We start from the raw sequence: 27712 nt of genomic DNA, 5'->3' as shown, positions 1-27712 counted from the left end.
CGCAAGACATCCTCAACCCCAAGGGAAGAAACAGTCTGAGAGGAAGAGATCATCGCAATGGTGTGAGAACAAGATTGTAAGAGGTTTTTTTTAATTGTAGGAAAGAAAACTGCAGATGATTGTTTAAATCGAGGGTAGACACAAAAATGCTGGAGAAACTCAGGTGGACAGGCAGCATCTCTGGAGGGAAGGAATGGATGACGTTTCGGGTTGAATGTTGGCCTTCGTAACAAGAGGAGTTGAGTATAGGAGCAAAGAGGTCCTTCTACAGTTGTACCGGGCCCTGGTGAGACCGCACCTGGAGTACTGTGTGCAGTTTTGGTCTCCAAATTTGAGGAAGGATGTTCTTGCTATGGAGGGCGTGCAGCGTAGGTTCACTAGGTTAATTCCCGGAATGGCGGGACTGTCGTATGTTGAAAGGCTGGAGCGATTGGGCATGTATACACTGGAATTTAGAAGGATGAGGGGGGATCTTATTGAAACATATAAGATAATTAGGGGATTGGACACATTAGAGGCAGATAACATGTTCCCAATGTTGGGGGAGTCCAGAACAAGGGGCCACAGTTTGAGAATAAGGGGTAGGCCATTTAGAACGGAGATGAGGAAGAACTTTTTCAGTCAGAGGGTGGTGAAGGTGTGGAATTCTCTGCCTCAGAAGGCAGTGGAGGCCAGTTCGTTGGATGCTTTCAAGAGAGAGCTGGATAGAGCTCTTAAGGATAGCGGAGTGAGGGGGTATGGGGAGAAGGCAGGAACGGGGTACTGATTGAGAGTGATCAGCCATGATCGCATTGAATGGCGGTGCTGGCTCGAAGGGCTGAATGGCCTACTCCTGCACCTATTGTCTATTGTCTATTGTCTATTGTCTATTGAGACCCTTCTTATGTTGCGCCAACCAAGTTGGCCTTCTGTCGTCCGATACCACCAACGCATTCCTTTTCTTCATTTAGACCCAGGCTGTTAAAATTTTTTTAAATAAAGAGCACGGTGGCATAGTGGTAGAGTTGCTGCCTCACAGCACCAGAGACCCGGGTTCGATCCTGGCGGCGGGTGCTGTCTGTACGGAGTTTGCACGTTCTCCCCGTGACCCGCGTGGGTTTTCTCCGAGATCTTCGGTTTCCTCCCACACTCCAAAGACGTACAGGTTTGTAGGTAAATTGGCTTGGTAAATGTAAAAATTGTCCCCCGTGTATGTAGGATAATGTTAGTGTGCTGGGGTTGCTGGTCGGCGCGGACTCGGTGGGCGTTGTATCTCCAATCTAAGCACTTAGCTACAGAGAAGATGATCACACAACTAAACAACGACAAGCTTTGGGAAGTAAACACATACCACAAAGGACGTACCTTTAGAAAGGAGATGAGGAGGAATTTCTTTGGAAATCTGTGGAATTCATTGCCTCAGAAGGCAGTGGAGGCCAAGTCAATGGATATTTTTAAGACTGGGCTGTACAGATTCTTGATTAGTGCGGGTGTCAGGAGTTATGGGGAGAAGGCAGGAGAATGAGGTTAAGAAGGAAGGATAGACCAGCCACAATTGAATGGCGGAGTAGACTTGATGGGCCGAATGGCCTAATTCTGCTCCTATAACTTATGAACATGAACATACACCGATCAGCCAAAACATTATGACCACTGACAGGTAAAGTGAATAACATTGATTATCTTGTTGCAATGGCACCTGTCAAGGGGTGGGATATATTAGGCAGCAAGTGAACAATCAGTTCTTAAAGTTGATGTGGTGGATGCAGGAGAAATGGGCAGGAGTAAAGACCTGAGTGACTTTGACAAGGGCCAAATTGTTATGGCCAGACGACTGGGTCAGAGCATCTCTGAAACGGCAAGGCTTGTGGGGTGCTCCCGGTCAGCAGTGGTGAGTACCTACCGACAGTGGTCCGAGGAGGGACAAACCACAAACCGGCGACAGACAGGGTGTTGGGCGCCCAAGGCTCATCGATGCGCGAGGGCAACGAAGGCTATCCCGTCTGGTCCGAACCGACAGAAGGTCGACTGTGGCACAAGTCACAGAACATTTTAATGGTGGTCACTGGAGGAATGTGTCACAATACACAGTGCATCGCACCCTGCTGCGTATGGGGCTGCACACGGAGGACCAACAGCATATTAGGCAGGTGGTCATAATGTTTTGGCTGATCGGTGTGTGATATTGTGCTGAACAAAAGTGTGGATTGATTACCAATTCATTCCTGAACAGATATCCCCAATATGAGCGGGTAATATCCTTCCTGTGGACATATTTTGAGAGGGACGGACAGAGTTGACGTGGGTAGGCTTTTCCCTTTGAGAGTGGGGAAGATTCCAACAAGGGGACATAGCTTCAGAATTGAGGGACAAAGGTTTAGGGGTAACATGAGGGGGAATTTCTTTACTCAGAGGGTTGTGGCTGTATGGAATGGGCTTCCGGTGGAAGTGGTGGAGGCTGGCTCGATTTTATTATTTAAGAGTAAATTGGATAGGTATATGGATAGGAGGGGATTGGAGGGTTATGGTCTGAGTGCAGGTAGATGAGACTAGGTCAGGGAGAATGGTCGGCGTGGACTGGTAGGGCCGGACAGGCCTGTTTCCATGCTGTAGTTGTTATATGTTATGTTATATGTTATTAAGGGCAGCACGGTGGCGTGAAAGTTGCCTAGACCTATCTATGAAATAATTCAAAGAACACAAGACTCAGTTAAAACTTTTTACTTTTACACCAAGGTGGGAGAAGACACAGAGACCTGAGTGTACTGTTGTCCACTCAAGCATCTGCTTCGGTCCTCTCAAAGAATACCCCCAAATACGGGCAATATTTATACAGCTCAATGCAGCACAAAAAGCACATCCAGTAATTTTCCACAGTTCCAGTCCTAACAATAACATAGTAGAGTTCCCATAGTATAGTTCCTTTAATTGTGTTAGGGAGTCAAGCAGGAGTAAAGAGGAGTTGCAGAGCTAAGATGATTAGAGAGGCACCGTTGTGCGATAAGGAGACATCGTAGCATCTAGTTCAGAACATTGGAATGTCCAGTCCTCAATAAACCATGAGAAACAACTTCTAAACCCTGAAAAACAACTTCTTATCTGCAGGTGTCTGGTACCGTGAAGACTGACTTCCCAAGGGCCTGTTTTTAGTATAATAGCATATTCAGCTTAAAATGTCTGCCATAGTGAGCACAAAATGGTTTCCACAGTTGTGACCCTTACAGTGGCGCAGCGGTAGAGTCGCTGCCTTGAAGCGCCAGAGAACCCAGGTTCGATCCGGGTGCTCCGGTTTCCTCCCACATTCCAACGACATGTTGCCTCCTGCAAATTGACCCCCATTGTGTCGGATAGGACTAGTTTGCGGGTGATCGCTGGTGATCGCAGGGGCTCGGAGGGCCGAAGGGCCTGTTTCCACGCTTTGTCTCTGAAACGGAAACTAATATTTGCTGTAACCCTCTTGCACCTGCTCGCCGAAGCCTGCCTGCCACTTCACAATAGTAGCTCACGCTCCCTGACATCTACACTGACGTCATTTGCTCTGAGACACAGCGACCAGGACTCTGGCACTTTCTTCCCACATACACCGCTTGCTTCTTTATCCAGATGGACTCTCTGTGTGATCAAACACTGAGCTGTGGGCACAGTTATTTCATAAAATATCTCCACTCCACCAAAAGCATGCAGCGCAGCGATAAATAACGCACTAATGACTCAGAAACCACCCCAAGGTAAAGCTTGTGACCGGAGAATTATGCCTCGATGAAAATGTTGTATATTTATTGCACTATCAGAAATGTGTTTTTCACAGTTATTCTTAATAAAATTGGTTACAACCACAAAGCTTAACGTGAGAGATTTTTTTCTGAGTCCCAGTCCATTCCCGAATGGTGTGTGTTGGGACAGAAACCAGCGGAGATTGCCACTGATAATCTTCTTTCAATCATTTCTTCTGCCGTAATATTTTGTCATTCTAGGGGGGGATAAAATTTGCTCACCGGTAAATTGAATAAGTTTAGTTTGGTTTGGTTTGGTTTAGTTTGGAGATAAAGCATGGACGCAGGTCCCTTGGCCTACCGAGTCCACGCCGACCAGCAATCACCCGTTCACCAGCACTATCCCACTCACTAGGGCGTGACTCACGGTGGCGCGGCGGTAGAGTTGCTGCCTTACAGCGAATGCAGCGCCGGAGACCCGGGTTCGATCCCGACTACGGGCGCTGTCCGTACGCAGTTTGTACGTTCTCCCCGTACGTCCTGCGTGGGTTTTCTCCGAGATCTTCGGTTTCCTCCCACACTCCAAAGACATACAGGTTTGTAGGTTAATTGGCTTGGTGAAATGTAAAAATCGTCCCTAGTGGGTGTAGGTTGGCGTTAATGTGCGGGGATCACTGGGCGGCACGGACCCGGTGGGCCGAAGGGCCTTCTTTCCGCGTGGTGTCTCTAAACTAAACTAAACTAAACTAAGATGATTTGACTCTATCGTTGCGCCACCATGCCTGAAGTCAGCCAAACGTGGAGGCAGCATCTCTGGAGAACATGGATAGGCAACGTTTCCCATCGGGACCCTTCTTCAAACTGAAGACCTGAAACGTCACCTATCCCATGTTTTCCCCCAGTCTGAGGAAGGGTCCCGACCCAAAACGTCACCTATCCATGTTCTCTGTAGTCCGAAGAAGGGCCCCGACCCAAAACCTCACCTATCCATGTTCTCCAGAGATGCCGCCTGACCTGCTGAGTTACCCCAATCTGAGGAAGAGTCCCGACCCAAAGCATCACCTCTGTATGTTGTCCAGACATCCTGCCTGACCCACTGTGTTACCTCAGCACTTTGTGTCTTCTTCTGTAAACCAGCATCTGCAGTTCCTTGTAACTCCCGTTCCCTCTCCTCAGTCCACATGAGCACCACTTCATTATCACTCATGCCTTTTAGAAAAATATTGAATATCAATTCACAACTTTGCTTAAATTCTCCACATGGCTCTACAAGGCTGTGGTCTCTCCCAGTTCACCATGCCCTGGTCCAGTGCAGGCATCGCGGCCAATCGCAGCATAGACACAGGGCAGCATGGTGGCGCAGTGGTAGGGTGCTGGAGACCCAGGTTCGATCCCGGCCACGGGTGCTGCCTGAACGGAGTTTGCACGTTCTCCCCGTGACCTGCGTGGGTTTTTCTCCGGGTGCTCCGGTTCCCTCCCAAAGACGTATAGGTTAAGTACCTTCGGTCAACATTGTAAATTGTCCCTAATGTGTGGAGGATCGTGTTGGTGTTCGGGGATCGTTGGTCTGCACGGGCTCGGTGGGCCGAAGGGCCTGTTTCCGTGCTGTATCTCAAAACTAAACTAAACCGAACCACGGTTTAATTTGATCTATTTTACGTATCAAATTCAGTATTTGCAAAATCTATGTGGAGGGCAATTTCTCTCTCTGATCATTGCTGATCGTCCAAAATCAGTACCCCGTTCCTGCTTTCTCCCCATATCCCTTGATTCCGTTAGCCCGAAGAGCTAAATCTAACTCTCTCTTGAAAACATCCAGTGAATTGGCCTCCACTGCCTTCTGTGGGAGTGAATTCCACAGATTCACAACCCTCTGGGTGATTTTCTCTTTCCTCATTTCAGTCCTAAATGGCCTACCCCTTATTCTTAAACAGTGACTCCTGGTTCTGGACTCCCCCAAAATCGGGAACATTTAGCATTTAGCCTGTCCAATCCCTTAAGAATTTTTGATGTTTCAATAAGATCCCCTCTCATCCTTCTAAATTCCAGTGAATACTAGCCCAGTCGACCCATTCTTTCATCGTATGTCAGTTCCACCATCGCGGGAATTAACCTGGTGAACCTACGCTGCACTCCCTCAATAGCAAGAATGTCCTTCCTCAAATTAGGAGACCAAAACTGCACTCAATACTCCAGATGCGGTCTCACCAGGGCCCTGTACAACTGCAGTCGGACCTACTTGCTCCTAAACTCAAATCCTCTCGCAATGTAGGATCGCTTTTAGTCCTGTATCATTGCAGAGCATTGTGGACGCAGCCCAGACCATCGCACAAACCAAACTCCCTTCCATTGACTCCATCTACACCTCACGCTGCCTCGGCAAGGCCAGCAGCATAATCAAGGACGAGTCGCACCCCGGCCACTCCCTCTTCTCCCCTCTCCCATCGGGCAAAAGGTATAGAAGTGTGAAAACGCACACCTCCAGATTCAGGGACAGTTTCTTCCCAGCTGTTATCAGGCAACTGAACCATCCTACCGCAACCAGAGAACAGTCCTGGACTACTATCTACCTCGTTAGTGACCCTCGAACTAACCTTGATCGGACTTTGCTGGCTCTTTCTTGCACTAAACGATATTCCCTTATCATGTATCTGTACACTGTAAATGGCTCGATTGTAATCACGTATTATCTTTCCGCTGACTGGTTAGCACGCAACAAAAGCTTTTCACTGTACCTCGATAGGATAGAACGTTATTTATCCCAGGAGGGAAATTGATCTGCCAACAGTCATAAAAACACAAAATACATGAAACACGAAATACATGAAACATGAAATTAAAGTGATGAGTGAAAAGGATTGGGGGCATGTGCAAAGATTGGGAGGGTGGGGGGGTGGAGGTATCCGGTCTCAGTCCACCCCACGACAGAAGGGGGAGGAGTTGTACAGTTTGATAGCCACAGGGATGAAGGATCTCCTGTGGCGTTCTGTGGTGCATCTCGGTGGAACCAGTCTGTTGCTGAAGGTGCTCCTCAGGTTGACCAGTGTGTCACGGAGGTGGTGAGCTGCATTGTCCAGGATGCTCCGCAGTTTGAGGAGCATCCTCCCCTCCAAGACCCACCTCCCGTGAATCCAACTCCGCCCCCAGGACAAAGCCAGCCTTCCTGATGAGCATGTTGATCCTGTTGGAGTCCGCGGCCTTCGTCCTGCTGATGCACGCTACAAGAAACTAAGCTGGATTGAACGGAGATATATTCACTGTGAATGTTTATTGCGGGGGGAGGAAAGGAAGGAAATGATCTTAAAATGTGTCCAACATTGGCTCCAGTTACCATAAACACAAACCTACAAAAGAAGAATTTTTGCTCAATCACTGTAAGTAGTTCATTTTTCTTTTTCATTGGGCTACATATAATGGCAGCGGCATTCTTAGCCGCAGTGCGAATGATTTGCTTCATTCTCCTCACAAAAAAGCCAATGACTTCACCGGAATAAATGAATGAGATAAATTTTGTGAGCAGAATTTAGATGCAACTGTTATTCACTGACTCCAATTTTCTCAAGAAAAGTATCCTGCTTTTACTGGGGAAAGTTGTCATTTCTGCTCTAAATGTCGTACCCTTTTACAAATAAGTGTAACAATGGCAAACTATACACTCAAACTCTCGTTTGTTTGTTTGTTTGTTCCTGAACTACAGCCAAAACGGTACACGATAGCGCGGCAATTTTAGGCCCACCTTACTCACCGTCGCCCCTTTGGTGCTAATGGAAGAAGTTTCATTGAAATCGGTGTTATGTTTTTAAAGTTATTCACATTTTAAAGTTTAAATCTATCTCCTCAGGAGGGGAGGGTGGGGGGGGGGGAGGGAGGGAGGGAGGGGTGGAGGGGTGGAGGGAGGGGGGAGGAGGGGGGCTTGAGGGGGATGGAGTGGGGGAGAGGGGAGGGGGAGGGGAGGGGGAGGGAGGGGGAGGGGAAGGGAGGGGGAGGAGGGAGGGGGAGGGAGGGAGGGAGGAAAGGGTGCAGGGAGGGGGAGGATGGGGGCTTGAGGGGGATGGAGTGGGGGAGGGGAAGGGGAAGAGGAGGGGGAGGGAGGGGGAGGAGGGGGGAGGGAGGCAGGGAGGGAGGGAGGGAGGGAAGGGGTGCAGGGAGGGTGGAGGAGGATGAGGGGGCTTGAGGGGGATGGAGTGTGGGGGAGGGGAAGGGGGAAGGGGAGGGAGGAGGGAGGGGGAGGAATGGGGGGGAGGAATGGGGGGGAGGGGGGAGGGGGAGGAGAGGTTTGGGCCCAACGGGTCCACTTGGTCTAGTCTGTTATAGAAATTGATGCTCTTTTCCGCAGCACTGTGGATTCCCAATTGACATTAACTTGACGAATGGGTTCAGAGCTTAGAGTTTAGAGATACAGCACCGAAACAGGCCCTCCGGCCCAACGGGCCCACGCCGACCAGCGATCCCCGCACACCCGCACTATCCTACACACACTAGGGCACGTCTTTGGAGTGTGGGAGGAAACCAGAGATCCCTGAGAAAACCCCCGCGGGTTCACGGCGAGAACATACAAGTTCCGTAAAGACAGTACCCGTGGTTAGGATCGAACCCGGGTCTCTGGCGCTGGAAGGCAGCAACCTGATTAGTGCGGGTGTCAGGGGTTATGGGGAGCAGGCAGGAGAATGGGGTTAGGAGGGAGAGATAGATCAGCCACGATTAATAATGGCGGAGTAGACTTGATGGGCCGCATGGCCTGGTTCTGCCCCTATAAGTTATGATCTTATAACTCTACCGCTGAGACACCGCGCCGCCCCTGGGCGGACGATTGACCATTGCACATTTAATTTCGGCCCAACATTTTAGTTTAGTTTAGTTTAGATATACAGCGTGGAAACAGCGATCTGCACACATTAATCCTACACACACAAGGGACAATTTACACATGCACCAAGCCAATTAACCTACATATCTGTACGTCTTTGGAGTTTAGTTTAGTTTTTAGATACAGCACGGAAACAAGCCCTTCGGCCCAACGAGTCCGTACTGACCAGCGATCCCCGCACATTAACACAAGCCTACACACACTAGGGACAATTTACACTTATACCAAGTATACAAACCCAAGCCAATTAACTTACCAATGTGCGCGTCTTTGGAGTTGTGGGAGGAAACCGAAGATCTCGGAGAAAACCCACGAATGTCACGGGGAGAACGCAAATGAGTGCACCCGTAGTCGGGATCGAACCCGGGCTCCGGCCCCTCAAGCGCTGTAAGGCTGCAACTCTACCGCTGCGCCACCGTGCAGAGGGCTCTGGTTTGCCTGTGAGAATGGCCATTGTGCAGGCTTTAACTCCCTCTGACAGATGGGCCCCAAGCCTCTCCCGGCGAGTGCTCTCAGTCCAAGCGCAATATGGCTCCTCCATGTAGACTGTGTTCCTGACGAGGCTTCTGTCTGCAAACCTTGGCTGCTAGTCAGAACTGGCTTTATTGCAGCAGTGACTTGATACGGCTCTCCACAATTCCCCACCATAATCAAAGCTCTTGGCAGATTCATTGTTTGTGCAGTGAAAGGACGCAGCCTTCCAAGAACGCTGAAGGACAAAAGGCATGTTTGTGGAGGCAAGGTTATTTTTGACCTGGAGTTCCAGAAAACTGCTTAGGACGTTCGGCATGCCCCCAACAACCCTCGCCAACTTCAACAGATGCGCCATAAAAAAAACATTGTCGGGGTGCATCGCGCCTTGGTTTGGGAACAACTCCATCCAAGACCGCAAGAAATTGCAGCGAAATTGTGGACGCAGCCCAGACCATCACACAAACCAACCTCCCTTCCATTGACTCCATTTACGCCTCACACTGCCTCGGCAAGGCCAGCAGCATCATCAAGGACGAGTCGCACCCTGGCCACTCCCTCTTCTCTCCTCGCCCATCGGGCAAAAGGTATAGAAGTGTGAAAACGCACACCTCCAGATTCGGGGACAGTTTCTTCCCAGCTGTTATCAGGCAACTGAACCATCCTACCACAACCAGAGAGCAGTGCTGAACTACTATTTACCCGATCGGGGACCCTCAGACTATCTTTGATCGGACTTTGCTGGCTTTACCTTGCACTAAACGTTATTCCCTTATCATGTATCTGTACACGGTGAACGGCTCGATTGTAATCATGTATCATCTTTCCGCTGGCTGGTCAGCACGCAACAAAAGCTTTTCACTGTACACTGGGCGGCACGGTAGCGCAGCGGTAGAGTTGCTGCTTTACAGCGAACGCAGCGCCGGAGACTCAGGTTCGATCCTGACTACGGGTGCTGCACTGTAAGGAGTTTGTACGTTCTCCCCGTGACCTGCGTGGGTTTTCTCCGAGATCTTCGATTTCCTCCCACACTCCAAAGACGTACAGGTATGTAGGTTAATTGGCTGGGTAAATGTAAAAATTGTCCCTAGTGGGTGTAGGATAGTGTTAATGTACGGGGATCGCTGGGCGGCGCGGACTTGGTGGGCCGGAAAGGCCTGTTTCCGGCTGTATATATATGATATATGATATGGTACACGTGGCAATAAACTAAACTCAAACATGAAGCTTGAGAGGACAGTGATGACCTGATATTGGGGCACGCAACGAAAACTGAACTGAACACCACATTTCCAGGGTCAACTTCTTAAGGGCCGGTCGCAGTTACGCGATTTTTAAGGCGACTGCCGGCCAGAGTCATAGCAGATCGCCGAAATTTTCTTTTACGCTACGACAATGACCATGACAATGCCGAGTCAGGTCAAAGTTACTTTATTTGTGAAACCAGCACCTGGCTAAGAGATTACACCGTCTTCGGAAACATCGTGAAATTCCCACGCTTACCTGACCGTCAAACTGTCGCCTCCAATCTACCCGTCAAATGTCCTGACGGTAAATAAATCGGTTAAACACAACTATCTTCTGGTATCTTCAAATGCCTTTTCTTAATTTAATATCGTGTGCTTCTAAATGCATCTGCGACAACCTAGCAAACCTGGGGACAGCGCGCGACAGACAGCGCCCGCAATAAGCTACCATACCTGGCGACAAGCCAGCTGTCGCCGAGAAATTTCTATCTGGAATTTTTTCCGCGACTCGCTGAGATCCGCTACGATTCATTGAAGACTTCTCACGGTCATGCCCGCGACACCCCGGCGATCGTTCGGCGACAGCCTAGTCGCCGGCAGTCGCCTTAAGATCGCCTAAGTGGGACAGGCCCTTTAATTGCTTTCACATTACTTCGTTTCTTTCAATCGTCTACGGCAAATGCTTGAAACTTGCTCAATTAGTTTTTCAGGTAAAGGTTGTTCAGGGGTGTCCGTCCCCACAGTGTGCAGGTGTGCACTACCTGTCTTGTGTTAAACAGGTTCGTTTCTGCCTCGTGGACATCGCTGAACAGATGGCAGGCATTTCGCTTCATGAACTCAATTACAACGTTTTTCACACCAAGGAGAAATAACTTTGGAATCATCTGGCGGAGGAGACCAGCGCGTTGACACACATGTTGAGTTCCAAGTGAAGGTATCAACAAAGGACAATGAGCCAGGAATACAAGGCAGGGTGAAAGAATCTTCAGCGGGCAAACATACATCATGGGGAGACGCACTGGCACCATTTATTGAAGCAGTGCATAACTTTAATTTAGTTTAGTTTAGTTTAGAGATACAGCACGGAAACAGGCCCTTCGGCCCACCGAGTCTGCCCCGACCAGCGATCCCCTGAAGGCTGAAGGGCGGCACGGTGGCGCAGCGGTAGAATTGCTGCCTTACAGCGAATGCAGCGCCGGAGGCTCAGGTTCGATCCTGTCTACGGGCGCCGTCTGTATGGAGTTTGTACCGTGACCTGCGTGGGTTTTTTCCGAGATCTTCGGTTTCCTCCCACACTCCCACAAAGACGTACAGGTTTGTAGGTTAATTGGCTGGGCAAATGTAAAAATTGTCCCTAGTGTGTGTAGGAAAATTGTTAATGTGCGGGGATCGCTGAGCGGCGCGGACTCGGTGGGCCGTAGGGCCTGTTTCCGCGCTGTATCTCTAAATCTAAAAAAATCTAAAATCTAAATGCCCGCACAGGAACACAATCCTACACAAACTAGGGACAATTTACACTTACGCCAGCCAATTAACCAACAAACCTGTACGTCTTTGGAGTGTGGGAAGAAACCGAAGATCTCGGAGTCGACCCACGCAGTTCACGGGGAGAACGCACAAACTCCGTACTGACAGTACCCGTAGTCAGGATCGAACCCGGGTCTCTGGCGCTGCAAGCACTGTAAGACAGCAACTCTACCGCTGTGCCACCGTGCCACTCCAAGACTCTCCTCTCAAGGTGATTTTACAGTAATACAAATCTGGAACTGTTTTTCATCGGCTAAATATATTTATTATTGTAAATTGCCTATAAAATGAATCAAAATTGCTGAAATTTAGGTGGATTGATCAATAGGCTTTCACGCCAACATAACTATAAATAATACAGGGAGTCATTTTAAACATTTGAGGCTTGTTAAGAATATATACTGATAAATATGAGTTTTATTTGCCTTGTCGTTTCCACAAAGCAAGTACAAAACTCAGCAACATTTATTCAATCAACTGTGCTTTAACATTTGGAGTTTAGTTTAGTTTAGAGATATAGTGCGGAACCAGGTCCTTCTGCCCACCGAGTCCGCACCGACCAGCGATCCCCACACACTAACACTGGGGTTGACCACTTCCTCACTCCCAAACACGGGACAAGGTGACGTCACCGCCCCGCGCCCCACGTGACCTCACCCAGCCAGCGGCCACGTGCTCCCGCTCCACCAATGGCGGCCGCTCGGAGGATCTCAGAGAAAACGCGAGCAAGGTCACTCCGTACAGACAGCACCCATGGTCGGGATCCAACCCGGGTCTCCGGCGGTGTGTGGCAGCAACTCCACCGCTGCACTACCGTGCCGTTCCAAATGCTTTTCCAACGGGAGGCGCGGTGGCGCAGCGGTAGAGTGCTGCCTTACAGCGAATGCAGCGCCGGAGACTCAGGTTCGATCCTGACTACGGGCGCCGTCTGTACGGAGTTTGTGCGTTCTCCCCGTGACCTGCGTGGGTTTTCTCCGAGATCTTCGGTTTCCTCCCACACTCCAAATACGTGCAGGTATGTAGGTTAATTGTCTGGGCAAATGTTTTTTTTTTTAATTGTCCCTTGGTTGTGTAGGATAGTGTTAATGTGCGGGGATCGCTGGGCGGCGCGGACCCGGTGGGCCGAAGGGCCTGTTTCCGCGCTGTATCTCTAAATCTAAATCTAAATCTAAATCTTCCAGCATTGATCGAACGGAAGCACCTCCAGCAATGCTCATGGAAGATTGAGGGCACACTCCTCAGTCCGTGACACAAACTATTCCCCCAGAAACGTCCGTCTCCATGAATTTTTGTCCCTTTCCACACCGTAGACTGCGCCGCCATTTTCTTCAGCCGGGCAACCTTGCAAGAAATCAACACTCCTCCACTGCTGGACGTGTGTCCATCTCCGATTTAATCCGCTCATACCTGCCGGTGACACATTCAGCTTCAGTTTATTGTCACGCGTACCGAGGTACAGCGAAAAGCTTCGTTGTGCGCCAACCAGTCACACCAGTCGTGTGCTGAGACTCAAGTTTCAGAATCCCCTCGAAGATAGACACAAAGTGCCGGAGGGACTCGGCGGGACGGGCAGCATCCCTGGAGAGACGGAGCGGGTGACGTTTTGGGTCGAGACCCTTCTTCAGAACGAGAGTCAGGGGAGAGGGAGACACGGAGATATGGAAGGGTGAGGTGTGAAAACGAGAGAACAAAGGGGACAGAGATCAAGGAAAGTGTAGACTAGGTCATTGTTAGCCTGGGGAAAATGACACTGCCGCATACAAAGATAAAATGTAATCAGGAGGACAGTCAGACTAGTTGGGCAACCAGGATGGAGGGGCGATGGAGAGAGAGGGAAAGCAAAGGTTACAAGGTTAGAAAAGTCATTGTTAAGGGGTGTAAGGTGCCCAAGAGAAATATGAGGTGCTGTTCCTCCAGTTTGCGTTGGGCCTCATCCTGAATCCCTCCTTGGGCCTCTCCAGCTCCTTCTTCAACCTTTCATCTTTCTTCAAGATGTTTTAAAACATCCCAGTCCAGTCGTTGTTCAATCCAGTTGAAAGGTTGAGTAGACTGGGCACTCTATTCCTAGGAGCGCAGGAGGATGAGAGGTGATCTTATAGAGGTGTACAAAATCATGAGAGGAATAGATTGGGTGGATGCACAGAGTCTCTTACTCAGAGTGGGTGAATCCAGGACAAGAGGATACAGGTTTAAGGTGAAGGGGAAAAGATTAAATAGGAATCTGAGGGGTACATTTTTCACACAAATGGTGGTGGGTGCATGGAACGAGCTGCCAGGGGAGGTGGTTGAGGTAGGGACTATCCCAACATTTAAGAAACAGTTAGACAGGTACATGGATAGGACAGGTTTGGAGGGATATGGACCAAGTGCAGGCAGGTGGGACTAGTGTAGCTGGGACATGTTGGCCAGTGTGGGCAAGTTGGGCCATAGGGCCTGTCTCCACACTGTATCACTCTATGACTCTATGAAACTTTGGGCTTTATGGTCTTGGGTGCTTCAATGACAATTGGAATATTCCGCGATATTAAAGGCGCTATTTAAATGGAAGTGGTTGTTCCACAGGTCGGATGACAGGCAGATTGACTGTACATTTGTGGTAGGAACCAACACACTGACCTTGCTGCCAAACCCAAGAAAGGAATAATTTGAATTTGATGGGCCAAATGGCCTCCCACTGTGCTGCAACCTTTCAGTGAGTCTGTAATTAAACGTAAAGTTCCATCGCGGCTCGATCTTGGATGGAATCCCGAGTTTGCCCAACAGCTGCACAAGATGATTTTGTGGATTCAGACTTATACATTAAGTGCTATATAAATAAAGTCCCAATCTGCTTCCTGTAAAGGAAGGAGCGGTAACAAGCAAATGTATTTTTATTCCCACAGTGGCAGAGAAGAGTGTTAGTTTTGTTGTAATAACACTTAGCACATGACAATATTCTGCCTTCACAGGGGAACTACTCCAGTTTAAAGCTTAATGGATGACACCGACCGCATTTCCCCTCTGCAGATATAAACAGCACATGGCCCAACGGAATTAATAGAACTGCTGAGTGCATGCCTTCAGGGGTAGGATAGTGCAGGTAATGAATGGAGATTTGATTCACAGAGTCACAGAGAGTCATAGAGCGATCCAGCGTGGGAGCAGGCCCTTCGGCCCAACTTGCCAACATGTCCCATCTACACTAGTCCCACCTGCTAGCGTTTAGCCCGTATCCCTCCAAACCTGTTACCTGTCTAACTGTTTCTTAAACGGTTCGATAGTCCCGGCCTTAACAAACTCCTCTGGCGGCTCCTTCCAGACACCCACCACCCTTTGTGTGAAAAAGTTATCCCTCAGGTTCCTCTTAAATCTTTTCCCCCCTCACCTTAAACCTTCAGATGGTTTACATTCATTAATTAGGGGTGGCACGGCGGCAGAGTTGCTGCCTTACAGCGCCAGAGACCCGGGTGCGATCCCGACTACAGGTGCTGTCTGTATGGAGTTTGTACGTTCTCCCCATGACCTGCGTGGGTTTTCTCTGGGTGTTCCAGCTTCCTTCCACACTCCAAAGACGTACAGGTTTGTAGGATAATTGGTTTGGTAAAATTGTAAATTGTCCTTCGTGTGTGTAGGATAGTGTTAGTGTGCGGGGATCACTGGTCAGTGGGGACTTGCTGGACTGTATCTCTAAACTAAACTAAACTAAACTTTTCATAGGTGACCACGTGGGCTTTCCATGGGTGCTCCGGTTTATTCCCACACTCCAAAGACGTACAGGTTTGTAGGTTAAATGTCTTTGGTAAAAAAATTGTAAATAATCCCCAGTGTGTAGGATAGTGCTGGTTTATTGGAAACGCTGGTCGGCGCAGACTCGGTGGGCCGAAGGGCCTATTTCCATGCTGTATCTCTAAACTAAATTAAACTAAACTAAACTAAACTAACCGAAACTAAACTGAACTTGTTTCATTGGTGGTATAAAGTTTTGCAATTAATATTATAAAATAGGTAGGCAATATGCACTTTGAAGTTCAATTCGAGGTTTGTGGGAATTTTGCGAGGATTTTATGTCAGGTACTAACACAGAGAACTGAGAAAATGTTCGTGATTATTTGAAATGGATCAGGAATGTTGGGCGGCACGGTAGCACAGTGGTAGAGTTACTGCCTCACAGCGCCAGGGACCCGGATTCGATCCTGACCACGGATGCTGTCTGTACGGAGTTTGTACGTTCTCCCCGTGACCTGCGTGGGTTTTCTCCGAGGTCTTCGCTTTCCTCCCACGCTCCAAAGACGTACAAATTTGTACGTTAATTGGCTCGCTATAAATGTATAAATATATAAATTGTCCCTGATGTGTGTAGGATGGTGTTAATGTGCGGGGATCGCAGGTCGGCGCGGACTCGGTGGGCCGAAGGGCCTGCTTCTGCACTGTATCTCTAAACTAAACTGAGCTAAATGCCTGTGTCCAGGAAAATTACAACTCTCACATGTGTAGTTCTGAAGGCGCACTAGTGCAGGTAGAACTAAAGGGCCTGTCCCACTTTAGGCGATTTTAAGGCGACTGCCGTTGACTAGGCTGTCGCCGACAGTTCGCCGGGTGTCGCGGGCATGATCGTGAGGGGTCTTCCAAGAATCGTAGTGGATCTCAGCGCATCGCTGAGAAATCATTCGGAGTGAAATTTCTCAGCGACAGCTGGCTTGTCGCCAGGTATCGTTGCTTATTGCGGGCGCTGTCGCATGCTGTCCCCAGGGTTGCTAGTTTCTCTTAGATGCATTTAGAAGCACATAATATTAAAATAAGTAGTCATTTCAAAATACCATAAAATGCTTGTGTTTAACCAATTTATTTACCGTCAGGGCATTTGACAGGTAGATTGGAGGCGACAGTTTGACGGTCAGGTAAGCATGGGAATTTTGCGATGTTTATGGCCATCAGCCATTACATTTAAAGTGGGCTCCCAACCCAGATATGCAACCCAGAAACCAGATATGCATCTCCCGTACATTTTCAAAGAATGCCCACATACTTTTCACAAAAATCCATTTAAACACTTTTTAAATTAGATTTCTTAATACTGCTATCAGTAACCTGGAAGTAAATCCAGTTTATGCCTTGTTACCGTGAAGCTTGGTTTTTAAGTAACCCGGGCAAGATGTTATAGTTCAAAACTCTCAAGTACTTACCGACTTGTCAGTGATTTCAACGAAAATTAGGACGCCGGAGAAGCATTGACAGCGTGGGAATTTCACGATGTTTCCGAAGACGGTGTAATCTCGACCTGACTCGGCATTGTCGTGGTCATTGTCGTGGTCATTGTCGTCGGGTAAAAGAAAATTCCGGCGATCTGCTACGACTTTGACAGTCGCCGGCAGTCGCCTAAAAAATCGCCTAAAGTTGGACAGGCCCTTAACAGAGCGTTATGAGTCCAGCAATTTGTTTTGTTGTTCAACTCGTGCAAGCCGGGTTTCTGGCAGAACCTGTCAAACAACACAGGTGAGGAATACCTGTAAATTGGTCAAATTAATATAATTCTGCGCTAACAATGAGGCATCCAATTTGGAGCAGGTGCCGTGAGAATGAGCCTTTTCGATGCTAAAAATTCCACAGGTCGTTTTCTCTCAATTCCCTTTGACGGGTTCTGATAAACCACCATTGCAGCATCTGTAATATTGGTCGGGAACAATAGCTGCCACTTTAAGGCACACACAAAATGCTGGAGTAACTCAGCAGGACAGGCAGCATCTCTGGAGAGAAGGAATGGGTGACCTTCTTAAGAAGGGTCTCGACCCGAAACATCGCCCATTCCTTCTCTCCAGAGATGCTGCCAGTCCCGCTGAGTTACTCCAGCATTTTGTGTCTATCTTCGGATCAAACCAGCATCTGCACTTCCTTCCTACGCATCTGCCACTTCAAGGCTGGCAACCTCTGAGGATTGTGTCATGTGAGTCAGTATTTGTCGGAAAGTTCCAGAAGCAGTCTGTGAAGAGTCTTTGAATTGACTGTATACACTTTCTTTCTGCTTCTCATGAGTCATGTTTAAACGTCTGTATATTCCTCAGCAGATTTGGTTAAAGGTGAATAGACCAGAAGTATATATACTTCACACAATTGTCAACTGAAGAAGGGTCTCGACCTGAAACGTCACCTATTGCTTCTCTCCAGAGATGCTGCCTGTCCCGCAGAGTTACTGCAGCACTTTGCCCACTTCAACACCACGGACACCAGAAGCATGTGGCAGGGTGTCAGGGACATCACTGGCTACAAGAGCAGCCCTGCCTGCCCCCACAGCGATATGGCACTGATCAACGAGCTTAACACCTTCTTTGCCCGCTTTGAAACTGGCAAAACCACCTTGAGTGGAAGAACCCCAGCCGAGGCGGTGGGACAGGTCTTGCAACTGAGCACACAGGAGGTACAACGCGCTCTGCAAAGGGTCAACCCACGCAAGGCTGCAGGACCGGATGGAGTTCAAGGAAGGGTACTGAAGGACTGTGCTGAACAGCTGGCTGAGGTATTCACCAGGATCTTTAACCTGTCATTATCTCTGGCTACGGTCCCCAAGTGCCTGAAGTCGGCTATCATAGTTCCGGTGCCGAAAAAAGCAAAGATCTCCAACCTGAACGACTACCGCCCGGTTGCCCTAACGCCGATAGTCATGAAGTGCTTTGAGAGGCTGGTCCTCACACACATCAAATCCAGCATCCCTGACTCACTGGACCCACATCAATTTGCATACAGGGCAAATAGATCCACAGAGGACGCCATCTCTCTGGCTCTTCACACTGTCCTGACTCACCTAGAGAGACAGGGCACGTACGTGAGGATGCTATTCATAGACTATAGCTCCGCATTCAACACGGTCATCCCCACCAAGCTCATCACCAAACTCCACCAGCTAGGCCTCAGCTCGTCATTATGTGACTGGATCCTGGACTTCCTGCTGGAACGACCGCAGGCAGTGAGAATGGGCCCGCACCTGTCCTCCACTATCACCCTGAGTACCGGCACACCACAGGGCTGTGTTCTGAGCCCCATGCTCTACTCCCTCTTCACACACGACTGTGTTCTTGCATTCGACACCAACACCATTGTCAAGTTTGCAGATGACACAACGGTGATCGGGCTGATCACCAACGGGGATGAAACAAACTATAGAGCGGAGGTGCAGAACCTGGCGGACTGGTGCTCGGATAACAACCTGTCCCTAAATACCACCAAGACCAAGGAGCTGATCATCAACTTCCGTAGGTCACATAACGGGGAATATGCCCCGATCTCTATCAACGGGGACAGTGTGGAGAGAGTGTCCAGCTTCAAGTTTCTGGGCACTCACATTTCGGAGGACCTAACATGGTCCAATAACACTGCTGCGCTGGTCAAGAAGGCACAACAAAGACTGTTCTACTTAAGAAAACTGAAAAAGTCTGGTCTACCCCAACAGCTGCTGACGACCTTCTACCGCTGCACCATAGAGAGCATCCTAACGCATGGCATCCCTGTGTGGTACCTCAGCTGCACGGAGGCAGAAAGGAAAGCTCTACAGCGGGTAGTCCATAGAGCTCAGAGGGCCATCGGAACACAGCTACCAGATTTGGAGGGCATCTACAACACACGATGCCTCAGAAAAGCCACCAGCATCCACAAAGACTCCTCACATCCCTGCAACAGTCTGTTCGAACTCCTTCCATCGGGCAGACGATACAAGGCCTTCTATGCCCGCACCTCCAGACTCAGGAACAGCTTCATCCCCAGGGCCATAGCTGCTATGAACCGGTCCTGCTGAGCCGGATGGCCACAACGCATAGATCAACTTGCACTTTACCCTGTCCAAAACTGTTACAACTGTTTCGTTTCGTTGGGTTGCTGCTGTCTAAATTACCTAAATTATTGCATCGTATGGGAGGCGCATTCCCAATCTCGTTGTACCCCTGGGTACAATGACAATAAAGATATATTGTATTGTATTGTATTGTATTGTGTCTACCTCCTGCGTTATTGTCAATGTTGTAATACTGTGTTCTTTAATGTCATGTGTGTTTACACATGCGCACAACTTACAAGCCAGCGGTATGAATATTGATTTCTCTATCTTCAAAACTGTTGCATTCCCTCTCTCTCCGTCCCTCCCCCACCCTCGTCGTGACCACCTCTTCCAGAGCCAACAATGGACCATTGTGGGCTCCGCCTTTCCCTGAGTCATCGGTGCCGGCTCTGATTTGTCCTGTACCTTTCCATACCTCTGGGTTCCCTCTCCCCTAACTCTCAGCCTGAAGGAGGGCCTCGATCCGAAACGCCACCTATTTCTTTTCTCCCGAGATGCCGCCTGACCCGCTGAGTTACTCCAGCGCTTTGTGTCTGTCCTCGTTGTAAACCGGCGTCTGCATTTCCTTCCTTGCACAAAGTAATTGTTACCATTAGCCAACAAGTAAGCTGGAATATGAGACCAGGGAGGGTTGGCACAGCTGGCCTGCTCTGTACAGTTCTGAACGCTGCACTAAAGAAGGATAGGATTGCACTGGGGAGGAGTGTGGAGGAGGTTCACCAGAATGTTATGAGGGAGGACTGGAAGGAGATTGTTTACCTTGGAGTGGAGATGGTTGCATGGGAGACCAGACAGAGGTGTACAAATTGAGCAGGAGAGGGCTATTGAGGGCGTGCAGCGTAGGTTCACTAGGTTGATTCCCGGAATGGCGGGACTGTCGTATGTTGAAAGGCTGGAGCAATTAGGCTTGTATACACTGGAATTTAGAAGGATGAGGGGGGATCTTATTGAAACGTATAAGATTATTAGGGGATTGGACACATTAGAGGCAGGAAACATGTTCCCAATGTTGGGGGAGTCCAGAACAAGGGGCCACAGTTTAAGAATAAGGGGTAGGCCATTTAGAACGGAGATGAGGAAGAACTTTTTCAGTCAGAGAGTGGTGAAGGTGTGGAATTCTCTGCCTCAGAAGGCAGTGGAGGCCAGTTCGTTGGATGCTTTCAAGAGAGAGCTAGATAGAGCTCTTAAGGATAGCGGAGTGAGGGAGTATGGGGAGAAGGCAGGAACGGGGTACTGATTGAGAGTGATCAGCCATGATCGCATTGAATGGCGGTGCTGGCTCGAAGGGCTGAATGGCCTACTCCTGCACCTATTGTCTATTGTCTATTGTCTATTGAGAAGATACCTATTCCCAGCTGGTAAAGGGGTGAATAAACCCCTCTATGGCAGAGTTAAGAAGAATGAAAATAGAGATGAGGATAAGATTAGACCCTTCAGGAACTTACAATGTCTGAGAGGTGGGGTGGGGGAAGGGGAGGGGGGGGGGGGGGGTTGTCAAGGAGAAAAAAGACAATATCTGCTCTTATTTCTTCTGGTCTCATGTCCTTAAATACACACGTCATTAACCTTAAAAGTAAAACGTCATAGGTTCACGTTCATAGATCGTCAGATCAGAAGTAGGCCATTCGGCCCTTCGATCCCACTCTGCCATTCAGTCATGGCTGATCCATCTTGCCCTCTCAACCTCATTCTCCTGCCCTCTCCCCATAACCCCTGACACCCACACTAATCAAGTATAATTTAATCTCTGCCATAACACTTGTATACACTGGAATTTGGAAGGATGAGAGGAGATCTTATCGAAACGTATAAGATTATTAAGGGGTTGGACACGTTAGAGGCAGGAAACATGTTCCCAATGTTGGGCGAGTCCAGAACAAGGGGCCACAGTTTAAGAATAAGGGGTAGGCCATTTAGAAATGAGAAGAGGAAGAACTTTTTCAGTCAGAGAGTTGTGAATCTGTGGAATTCTCTGCCTCAGAAGGCAGTGGAGGCCAATTCTCTGAATGCATTCAAGAGAGAGCTAGATAGAGCTCTTAAGGATAGTGGAGTCAGGGGGTATGGGGAGAAGGCAGGAACGGGGTACTGATTGAGAATGATCAGCCATGATCACATTGAATGGCGGTGCTGGCTCGAAGGGCCGAATGGCCTCCTCCTGCACCTATTGTCTATTGTCTATAAGATAAGCCAATGGCTTGGCCTCCATAGCCGTCTGTGCCATTAAATCCCACAGATTCACCACTTTCTGACTAAAGAGATTCCTCCTCATTTCCTTTCTAAAATATACGTCCTTTTATTCTGAGGCCGTGCCCTCTGGTCCTAGACTCTCCCTCTGGTGGAAACATCCTCCCCACATCCTCTGTGCTCAGGCCCTTCACATATATATACAGCCGGAAACAGGCCTTTTCGGCCCTCCAAGTCCGTGCCGCCCAGTGATCCCCGTACATTAACACTATCCTACACCCACTAGGGACAATTTTTACATTTACCCAGCCAATTAACCTACATACCTGTACGTCATTCGGCAAGTTTCAATGAGGAATTCATCGCCACGCACAGATATGGAGGCCAAGCTATTGGGTAGAGTTAAATCGGAGATTGACAGGTTCCTGATCAGGAAGGATGTTAAAGAATATGGGAGAAGGCAGGGGAAGGGGTTTGAGACCGGAAAGATAGGTCAGCCATGATTGAATAGCGGAGTAGACTCGATGGGCTGAATGGCCAAATTCTCCTCCTCCGGCGACATATGAAACCGGAGCACCCAGAGGAAATCCTTGTGATCAGAGGGAGAGCGTGCAAACTCCACACAGGCAGCACCCGAGGTCAGGATCGAACCCAGGTCTCTGGCGCCGTGAGGCAGCAACTCCACCAGCTGCGCCCACTTGCGCCCCGAGTTTATAGATTGTTTGGCTTTGGGCACAGTCAATTTTATTAAAAAGATAAAATTAGCAGCCAGTTTCAAACACATGCAGCACATCCACGAGATTAGAACATTTAACATGCAATTTGCTTTACAAAATAACGAGATGACAACCACGCTAACTCCTTAATGTCACTAGGGCTGGCTGTATCACCATGACACAACATGTATTCATATTCCCACTGAGTTTTCACATGCACAATCTCTCCACAGGCTGCGGCTCATTAGAACACAAAGAACTAATGAGAACAGCTTCCCACTGAGCTTGTTGCTCTGTTCCTTTCATCTCAAAGAAACTGATCGACGGCCTAAAACTGCGCGCAATTGAAGGATGGTATCACTAATAACCTGCCCACCGTGGAACCTGCCTCCATCACCACCCCGAGCCGTGCAGTCCCAGGCACCCGCAACCCTCGGTGTGAAAAACACTCCGCCCGCACATGCATGTCGACAGAAAATCCTCTCAAACAACAGACAATAGACAATAGACAGGTGCAGGAGTAGGCCATTCGGCCCTTCGAGTCAGCACCACCATTCAATGTAGTATAAGAAAATAACTGCAGATGCTGGTACAAATCGAAGGTATTTTATTCACAAAATGCTGGAGTAACTCAGCAGGTCAGGCAGCATCTCAGGAGAGAAGGAATCTCAGTCTCAGTCTCTGGAGAGAAGGAATGGGTGACGTTTCGGGTCGAGACCCTTCTTCAGACCCGGATGGTTCAGTTGCCTGATAACAGCTGGGAAGAAACTGTCCCTGAATCTGGAGGTGTGCGTTTTTGTGCATATTTCTATATCTTCTATACTTCTATGCCTTATGTGAAAAAGGGTCTTGACCCGAAACGTCCCCCATTCCTTCTCTCCTGAGATGCTGCCTGACCCACCATTCAATGTGATCATGGCTGATCATTCTCAATCAGTACCCCGGTTCCTGCCTTCTCCCCATACCCCCTGACTCCGCTATCCTTAAGAGCTCTATCTAGCTCACTATCGTACCTGCCTCTGCCACCATGCTGTGTCAGAAAAAAAACCGCAGACGACGAAGGGGGACCAAAGATCGACACAAAATGCTGGAGTAAATCAGCGGGGCAGGCAGCATCTCAGGAGAGAAGGAATGGGTGATGTTTCGGGTTGAGACCCTTCTGCACATTAAGGCATAGAAGTATAGAAGATATAGAAGTTTGCACAAAAACACACACCTCCAGATTCAGCGACAGTTTCTTCCCAGCTGTTATCAGGCAACTGAACCATGCAGGTCTGAAGAAGGGTCTCGACCCGAAACGTCGCCCATTCCTTCTCTCCAGAGATGCTGCCTGACCCGCTGAGTAACCAGCATTTTGTGCCTATCTCTGTTTTAAACCAGCATCTGCAGTTCCTTCCTACACATGGCTCTAAGGAGTACTTTTTGTAACCTTGTCAGCGCCAGAAACTTGGCGAATCTTTTGTGTATTTTGTGTGCATTGTATGCAATAATTTCACTGTACCTGGTACATGTGACAATAAAGTGTCTTTCTATCAATAAAGTATCGTTGAAGAAAGTTTCAAGATGGCGCCCAACCCAAGATGGCGACTGTTTGTATGCTGGCCGCAGAAGCAGATCTACAATCACATATTACAATCTCTCCACACACTTAAATCTCTAAACATTATTCCCTGTATTGTGTATCTGTACACTGTGAATGGCTCGATTGAGATCATGTATTGTCTTTCCGCTGACTGGTTAGCACGCAACAAAAGCTTTTCACTGTACCTCGGTACACGTGGCCGTGAATAAACTGAAACTGAATCATTGAATCATTGAATTGAATCCCTTGATACTCATTGAACGTCAATTATTCACATGTGTAGTAAAATAACTGCAAATCGAAGGTATCACAAAAAGCTGGAGTAACTCAGCGGGTCAGGCAGCATCTCAGGAGAGAAGGAATGGGTGACGATTCGGGCCCGAAACGTCACCCATTCCTTCTCTCCTGAGATGCTGCCTGACCCGCTGAGTTACTCCAGCTTTTTGTGATACCTTCAATTATTCAAATTATTGATTAAGCTGTTGATTACTACGGGTGCCAGGGGTTATGGGGAGAAGGCAGGAGAATGGGGTTGAGAGGGGAAGATAGATCAGCCGTGATTGAATGGCAGAGTAGACTTGATGGGCCGAATGGCCTAATTCTGCTCCTACCACTTATGAACTAATGAACTTATGAACCTTGTCCAATCCCTTTAAATGATTGCTTCGTGACGGAACAAAAAGATTTTCTACAAAACCGCAAAGGAATGTCTCCCCATAGAACAACTTTTGTACAACTGCAGAACTACAGAGAAAGCCATTCGGCCCATTGTCCATCTCCTACCTCGTCCAGACAACTAGTTCCACTTCCCTCCTCTTTCCCCACGGCCCTCTCATTAAAGTATATATCCGGTTCACTTTTAAGATAGACGTAAAATGCTGCAGTAACTCAGAAGGACAGGCAGCATCTCTGGAGAGAAGGAATGGGTGACAGGTTCAGGTCGAGACCCTTCTTCAGACTAAGAGTCAGGGGAGAGGGAGACACAGATATGTGGAAGGGGAAGGGGTGAAAACGAGAGACCAAAGGGGACGAGGTTCAAGCAAAATGTAGGTCGGGTCATTGTTGGCTGAGGGGAAGGTGACAACGAGGTGTACAATCAGTAAAATGCAATCAGGCGGACAGTGAAACTAGTCGGAGAACTAGGATGGGGGAGGAATGGAGGGAGAGGGGAAGCAAGGGTTACTATTGTAAGCTACCCAAGCGAAATATGAGGTCCTGTTCCTCCAATTTGCGCTGGGCCTCACTCTGACAGTGGAGGAGGCCCAAGACAGAAAGGTCAGTGTGGGAGTGGGAGGGGGAAGTTAAAATGTCGAGCAACCGGGAGATGGCAAGGGCCTCGGCAGACTGAGCGAAGGTGTTCCCCAAAACAATGGCCGAGCCCGCGCTTGGCCTTGCTTATATATTTCCCCTTTTGCAGGTTCAGAAAACATATGGAGGCAGGTGGTGCTGATGTAATGTTAATGGAATGCTGTGGTTAACGCAGAGAAGGTTGGTTTGAGAGTGTACCCGGCTCTATATTTGCACATTTTATGAACCAAGTGTACCAAGTAAACATATTTGGGAAAAAGTATTCCCTTTTGCAAGTCACTGTTGAATCAGTTCCCGACATTTTTTCAGGCAGTATTTTTATTTCTTAACCAGTGTGCCGGCTAAAGTAAGTTCATCTCACCAATGCTTTGGCTTTTCGTTTCAGTTATGTTTAGTTTAGAGATACAGCGCCAAACAGTCCCCTTCGGCCCACCGAGTCCTTGCCGACCAGCGATCCCCGCACACTAACACTATCCTACACACACTAGGGACAATTTACAATTTTAACCAAACCCAATTAATTTTAAAACCTGCACGTCTTCAGAGTGTGGGAGGAAACCGGAGCTCCCGGAGAAAACCCACGTGGGTCACGGGGAGAACGTCCAAACTCCGTACAGACAGCACCCATGGTCAGGATCGAACACGGGTCTCTGGCGCTGTAAGGCAGCAACTCTACCATTGCGCCACCCCCCAAATCCACTCATTTAAATCGGTGCACTTTGATCAGTGCCTTTCTGCCTCAGAAACAGATTTCCTGCCTCACCATATTTGGAGATGGATTATCAAGTAATATTTATTGCGACCTACTCTTGTGGCCGAGCACTTCAACTCCCCCTCCCATTCCCAGTCTGACCTTTCTGTCATGGGCCTCCTCCAGTGCCATAGTGAGGCCCACCGGAAATTGGAGGAACAGCACCTCATATTTCGCTTGGGCAGCTAGCAGCCCAGCGGTATGAACATCGACTTCTCCAACTTTAGATAGTTCCTCTGTCCCTCTCTTCCCCTCCCCCTTCCCAGTTCTCCCTCTATCTTCCTGTCTCCACCTATATCCTTCCTTTGTCCCGCCCCCCTGACATCAGTCTAAAGAAAGGTCTCGACCCGAAATGTCACCCATTCCTTCTCTCCCGAGATGCTGCCTGACCTGCTGAGTTACTCCAGCATTTTGTGAATAAATACCATCGATTTGTACCAGCATCTGCAGTTATTTTCTTATACTCTTGTGGACATGTTGATTCTCATCCTACTTCACGTCGGGACTTCAGTGCACTCTCTAACACTATCATGTTTGTTCTAACAATTAAACATTCCGCACCAGAACTCCTAATCTCTACTTCTTTTCTGTTAACCATGGTCCACCATATTTGATCGGGCCTTCAACCACGTTGATTCCATTTCCCACACTTTTTTCACTTTTGCCATCAGGCTATTAAACATCACAACCTCCAATAAACACTGATCCACATGGGCCATTATTGTTATTATTGCACTATTATTGTTTGCTTGTTATGTATAAGTAAGTGTGCGAGTGTATATATATAGGTGACGTTTTGGGTTGAGACCTTCCTTCAGTCTGAAGAAGGGTCTCGACCTGAAACGTCACCTATTCCTTTTCTCCAGAGATGCTGTTTGACCCGCTGAGTTACTCCAGCTTTTTGTGCCGATATGTGTATGTGAGTATGTGTATATATACACACATAAACTGAACTTTTTTTTTCTTGTTTATTATATTGTTTACAATGTTCTATGATTACATATTCTGTTGTGCTGCTGCAAGTAAGAATCTCATTGTTCTATCTGCGATATATAACGATAAAACATTATTGTCTCTTGACTCTCAAAAGTCAAGAGTCAAAAAACAAGAGTGATTATGTGTCATGTGCAGGACTGGAACAATTTAATTCTTATTTGCTGCAGCTTTACAGGCAAGTTAGAATGAAATTAAACCATTCAATCTACAGTGCCAGGACACAAAATGCTGAAGTAACTCAGCGGGACAGGCAGCATCTTGGGAGAGAAGGAATGGGTGACGTTTCGGATCGAGACCCTTCTTCAGACAATCCACAGTGCCTGAACTTTTTCTTCTAGATTACAACACAGCTGGAATTGGAAAAATGGGGGATAAAGGATGGGTTAAGGCACTCACTGAGACAAATCTGAGACATGGTCAAGTGAAAATGGTCAGCTCGGTACAGATAGTTTAGTTTAGAGATACAACATGAAAACAGGCCATTTGGCCCATCTGGTCCATGCCGACCATCATAGAGTCAGAGAGTCACAGAGTGATACAGTGTGGAAACAGGCCCTTCAGCCCAACCTG

Source organism: Rhinoraja longicauda, chromosome 26 (assembly GCF_053455715.1).
Source record: "Rhinoraja longicauda isolate Sanriku21f chromosome 26, sRhiLon1.1, whole genome shotgun sequence".
Classification (NCBI taxonomy): Eukaryota; Metazoa; Chordata; class Chondrichthyes; order Rajiformes; family Arhynchobatidae; genus Rhinoraja; species Rhinoraja longicauda.
This window is presented reverse-complemented; position numbering follows the sequence as displayed.